This window comes from Capsicum annuum, chromosome 3 (genome assembly GCF_002878395.1).
Source record: "Capsicum annuum cultivar UCD-10X-F1 chromosome 3, UCD10Xv1.1, whole genome shotgun sequence".
NCBI classification, from domain to species: domain Eukaryota; kingdom Viridiplantae; phylum Streptophyta; class Magnoliopsida; order Solanales; family Solanaceae; genus Capsicum; species Capsicum annuum.
Genome location: NC_061113.1, coordinates 255,958,428 through 255,964,379, shown reverse-complemented (window position 1 = coordinate 255,964,379; position 5,952 = coordinate 255,958,428). Strand labels below are relative to the sequence as shown.

At 33.6% G+C, this 5,952-nt stretch overlaps 1 pseudogene; it reads right to left on the bottom strand.

Annotated features, from left to right (window-relative positions):
- Positions 1–4,912: 4,912 nt before the first annotated feature.
- The window catches only part of LOC107865438, a 9,647-nt pseudogene continuing 8,607 nt past the window's right edge, over positions 4,913–5,952 (bottom strand).

Here is a 5,952-nt window from a genome sequence, read left to right as displayed (position 1 = left end):
AACATCTCTCCCAAGCTTTCCTCTCTAATTATGTCATGCATCTCTACTACCTCTATCTCCATCCTTGTTAATGGTCAAAAGACCCCCTTTTTACCCCTTCAGCGGCATCAGAAAAGGTGTACCCATCTCCCCCTACCTCTTCATTATGTCCATGGAACTCCTGTCTAGGAGAATAGACAATAAGGTTGACCTTCTTACTTGGATCCCCATTTCCATCAGTAAGAAAGATCCTCACCCCTCCCACTTTTTCTTTGCTGATGACCTCATACTCTTTACCAAAGCCACTACTGACAACTGTGGTATCATCTCTAAGGTTTTTCAACAGTTTACTGATTACTCTAGCCAAAGGATTAACCACTCCAAATCAAAAGTCCTGTTCTCCAAGAATTGCCATGCTCACACCAAAAACCATCTCTCTGCCATCCACTCTATCAACGACTCTGAGTCCTTTAGGAAATACTTGGGTTTCTCAATCCTTCACAAGAAACCTTCTAACAACGACTTCAGCTTTATTATTGACAATCTCAATTCCAAACTGGCTGGTTGGAAGACCAACCTCCTCAGTATGGCTGACAGGATAACCCTTGCTAAGTCTTCTCTTAATAGCATCCCCACCCATGCCATGTAATTCACCTCCCTTCCTTGTGCAGTCCTCTCTTAGATTGATAGGATCCAAAAGAACTTTGTTTGGGGAACCTCTCCAGAAAGAAAGAAACTCCACCTTCTGGGGTGGGATACCATCTCTAAGCTTAAAAAAGAGGAGGGCCTTGGCATTAAAAGAGCTAAGATTATAAATGATACCTTCAGTGCAAGCCTGGCCTAGAGATTCTACCATAACAACAAAAGCCTTTGGGTCTCTATTCTAAAAAACAAATACTCTAAGCCTAACACCCCCCTTCTCCCCCTCCCGCGGGTACGAACCCACTCTAGAATCTGGAATTTTATCTCCCATGGTAGTGCCCTGTGTAAGTTGGGATCCCATTGGGTAGTTAAGGATGAGCTTCATGTCAATTTCTAGATAGACAGATGGATCCCTTACCTTTTCCCTCTTAACTCCATTGTCCACGGCCCTTTCACCATATCCGAATCCAAGTTGACCTTAGCTGAAGTCTGGAAGGATGGGACTTGGGACTTCTCCAACCTTTTCTTCCAACTCCCCACTAATCTCATTACCAACATCTAAAGCTCTTTTACTTGGAACCCCAAACTCAGCCAGGATAAGCTTATTTGGAGCCTTTCAGGCACTGGCTGCTTTACAACAAGCTCCATGTACAAATTCATCTCTTCCCAGTCCATATAAACCAATGAGGGACAGACCTTTATGTGGATTTGGAAAGCCAACTGCCCCCCAAAAATCAAAACCTTCCCGTGGCTAGCCTAACATAACAGGCTTTCTACCTCCCTCTACCTTAGTAGACTAGGAATTATCAGTAGCCCTACCTGTAAGGTATGTCATTCCCCTGTTGAGGACCTTGTGCACATCTGCTTTGAATGCACCATTGTCAAGGACTTCTGGGATCATTTAATTGCTTCTGATTCCAACTCTCTTGGTCTCAATAGAACCAGTTTTTACCCACACAACTAGGCCGCCTCCTGGTCCAGGTTGTCTCACAAAAAATTTGACAATATCTTACTCTGGCATAACATTATTCTCTTTAGTATTTGGTCTATTCGGAAGAATAGGAACAAAAATCTCTTAAGAATCTTGCCAACCCTCCCTCTTGGAGACAGGTTTATGATGAGACCCTTGAATTTATTACCCTTTGTTTCCCTTAACAGCCAGGGTAGGAAGAAAATGGACATCCATCTCAAATGGATCAGCCCCCCACAGGGTTTCTATATGCTCAATACAGATTGCGCTTGCAAAGGTAACGCTGGTAAGGATGGTATAGGGGCTGTCATCTATAGTCCTAGTGGGAACTGGCTTCTAGGCTTTACGAAAGCTTACCCTTGGGCTACCAATAATCAAATGAAGCTTATGGCTCTGCAGAAAGGTCTTCGCCTCGTTGAAGAAAACAACTATGTGCCTATTCAGATTTACATTGATTCCACAGAAGTTATTAAATGGCTTACCAATGGTAACTTAATATATGATTTCATCATTGATGATTGCAGGTCAAGAATAAGAAGACTAGGAAGACCCAAGGTGGCTCACTTCTTTAGGGAGCAGAACGGAGTAGCGGATACTATGGCTAAGTTTGGATCACAGATAAAAGTCCAACCTGGATGCAACCTTTTTGAAGTTTCGCCAATGTGTGCGCAATTAGCTTTATGGGCAGACATGACGGAAACTTTTTTTGTAGGATCTGTAAATAAAAACTATTATTCCCAGGACATGGGCTCTAATTTTTTCTTTGTAATCAAACCAGACTAACTCTGGGACATGGTCCTCTTCTCTATTTAATGCACTCTTCTGAATAAAAAAAAATAGTCAATTGTATTTTAAAAATAATTTAAATTTCTTATTATTGAGATTTATAATACAACTTCTCTATTCCTATTTAAGTGACACTGATATAGTTTTAAGAGTCAACCAAATATTTTATATATTTTAAAAAATTCAAGTTGTTAATCATTGTGATTTATGTACTTTTTTTTTTTTTTGAAATATATAACAAATTAATTTTTTTTAAAGATATTTTAAGCTATTAGCTATTGTAGTTATAGTACTTTTTATGTAATTTTCAAATAATACATGTTACTCTCCTTGTCCAAACTTTTGTGTCATTCATATTCAATTATACTTTTAGTTATTCCAATTTAAGTGGCACTGATATAATTTCGAGAGTCAATCAAATGTTTTAGATTTTTAAAATTTTTTAAAGTTGTTAATTATTGTGATCTATACTATTTTTTAAATATATAATAGAATTTTTTTGGATATTTTAAGTTGTTAAATATTATAATTTATAATACTTGTTATGTACTTTTGAAATGATATATGTTACTTTCCTTGCACAAAATTTTGTGGCATTGATCGTCAATTATATTTTAAAAATAATTTAAATTTTTAATTGCTGTAATTTATAATACTCTTTCTTCTATTTCAATTTAAATGATACTGATATAATTTCAAGAGTCAGCCAAATATTTTATATCTTTTAAATTTCTAAAGTTATTAATTATTATGATTTATAGGAATTTTTTCATACTTTTAATTGAAATATATACTAGATAAACAAAATAAGACAAACAAATTTAAATCGATGAAAAAAATGAAAGCAAAGGAAAGGACCAATGAAGTTGTGTCAAATCAGACAGATTGACCTTTTTTCTTCACTAGTGCTAACTTGTTACCCAGTTTTTTGTTTTCCCATCCAGCATGTCATATCCGTATGGAATATGACTAATTCAGATTCGCATTGTGCAGAGCTCCTCGGGAAAACCACTAATTTTTTAAAATTGTTAATTATTGTGATTTGTAGTAATTTTGTAAAATATATAACAGAGTAAATTTTTTTTAGATATTTTAAACAGTTAACTATTGTAATTTATAATAATTTTTATGTAATTTTCAGATAATATATGTTACTTTTCTGATTCAAAATTTTGTGTCATTGATAGTCAATTATATATTTTTAAATAATTTAACTTTTTAACTATTTTGATTTATAATACTTTTTCTTCTATTTTTATTTAAATGATACAATGTTTAGATGAGAGTAATAATTAATTAAGGGTGATATAGTAAAATCGATTGAAGCAACGAAGCATACATGTCCTAAATAACTTATAATAACTAATTTAAAATTTTATAACAAAATTATTATAAAAATACATGTGAAAAAAAAGTGAATCACATATCAGTCGTCTAGTTAATTTAATATTATTAATTTTTTAATACTGAAATAACTTTATAATATTTTTTTAATACTTAGATGACTTACTATAATTAATTAGGGGTGATATAGTAAAATTACAGTTGAAGCAGCTAAAACAGACATATTATAAATATCTATTTTATTTTTTTAATTAAATATTATTAGTTTTTTAATTTAAATAATATATAATAATTAACTAAAAATTATATAGTAAAATCACGGAGCAAGCAGCTAAATAGGTCGGCAAGGAGTACGACGGAAAACTCCTCTCAACTGCCTCTTATACATAAGTAACAAAATATAAATATAATTAATATAAATTTTCTAATGCGTAAATGACTTATATAATTAGTTAGAGATGTATAATAAAATCACGATTGAAGCGGTTGAAACAAGCAGCACAAGCAGGCGCACCGACCTGCTGCCTACTATTCCCTCTTATTATTAGTAGTAATATATAAGTAGGATTTTGGTTGCAACTAAGATTCGGTTTCTTTTCATGTTAGTTATTACTTTTTCTATTTTATGAGTATTTTCTTATTGGTTAAATAAAAAATCGAATCGTTAAGGACTAAAAATTGATAAGAAAATATCTTATTGATTTAGCGTATTTAAAAATAAAAAACCGATAAACTGAATCGATCGATGCACATCCCTAATTTAAGTATGTAAAATAGAAGCAATTGAAAGATTTTTTTTTTTACACATTTTGAAAGTGATGGAGGAAGAGGGATAATAAATAGGAAGAGAAGAGAGAGAGGAGGCTTTGAAGTTTTTGAAAAAATTAAAGAAAAATGGATTTTTTTCGTGTTTGACCGTTGAAAAATGTTAATTTGACAAAAAATTTATAACTCCATCACGCGCCTCATAGAGTTTGAAATCACACATTGTGCCACGTGGATCAAAAAGGGGCATGCGACTTACTAAATCAACAAGTTCGGGGTTACTTAAGACGACTTAAAGTTCAAATGTACCATGAATAAAATGAGACAACTTCAAGGAGGTAATTGATACTTCTCTCTTTTATTTATTCACGTCTTAAAAAAATTCTTGAAAACTTTATAAATAAGTATGAATATTTTAAAAATAAATTAATGCAAGGGTAATATATTCATTTGCAAAAATGCCATTTCTTTTCCTAAATATATTCTTGGCCCTGCCTGAAACACAGGATATGTATACACGTTCTTACCCACAAATGTCCAATTTCCTGTCACTTCATCCTTATCTAACCACCTTTCTGGTCTAAAATTTACCCAATCTTTTCCCCATATTTTCTCTACTCTTCTCATTGCATAGGGGTGGTAAGTTACTCTTGTCCCTTTTTTAACAAATGTGCCATCTGGTAAAATGTTGTTCTCTATAGCTGCTTTAGTATCCATTGGAATTGGGGGATAAAATCGCATGCTTTCACAAAGTGAAGCGTGTGTGTATATCATATCTTTCACTTCATCGTACGCTGAACTTTCCGATTTCGCTTTAATTTCATTCAAGATATTATTTTCTACTTCTGGATGTTCGGAAAGTAACCAAAAGAACCATATTAAAGCAGCTGATGTTGTGTCACGGCCAGCTAATGTAAAACTTATAACAATATCCGTGACAAAATCCCCGTCCTTATAGCCAACGCTCAAGAATCTTGATAATATATCAACCGAATCCAATGATGATTTTTCGTTGATTGTTTTTCTTTAACGAATTGTTTTGCAAATTGACGAACTTCATCCATAACAATTCTGAATTTCTTCTCACTTCCAATATTGAACTTTTGCTTAATTTTCCAGAGAAAGGGGAAAATAGCATTGAATCTTTCACTGCTGAATCTAATAGTGTCTTCGAAAGCAACTGCGAATTTCGCTTGAGGGAGCGATGGTAATGGATAAGCAGGATCATAACCAAAAGCAGTTTTACAAATGTTATCAAAAGTAAACCTTTGTAATACATCTTGAAAATCAAGAACTTTTTTTTCCGCAGCAGCCGTAGCAAGAAGTGGAATCAGCCGTTCGTTGAGTTCCACATCAACAACAGTTTCAGCAAATTTACGTAGAGATCTAGTGTTGAATTCATAGCTAGCAACTTGTCTTTGGTACTTCCAAATTGTTAGAGTACGTGCCCTACTGATCAGTGACTT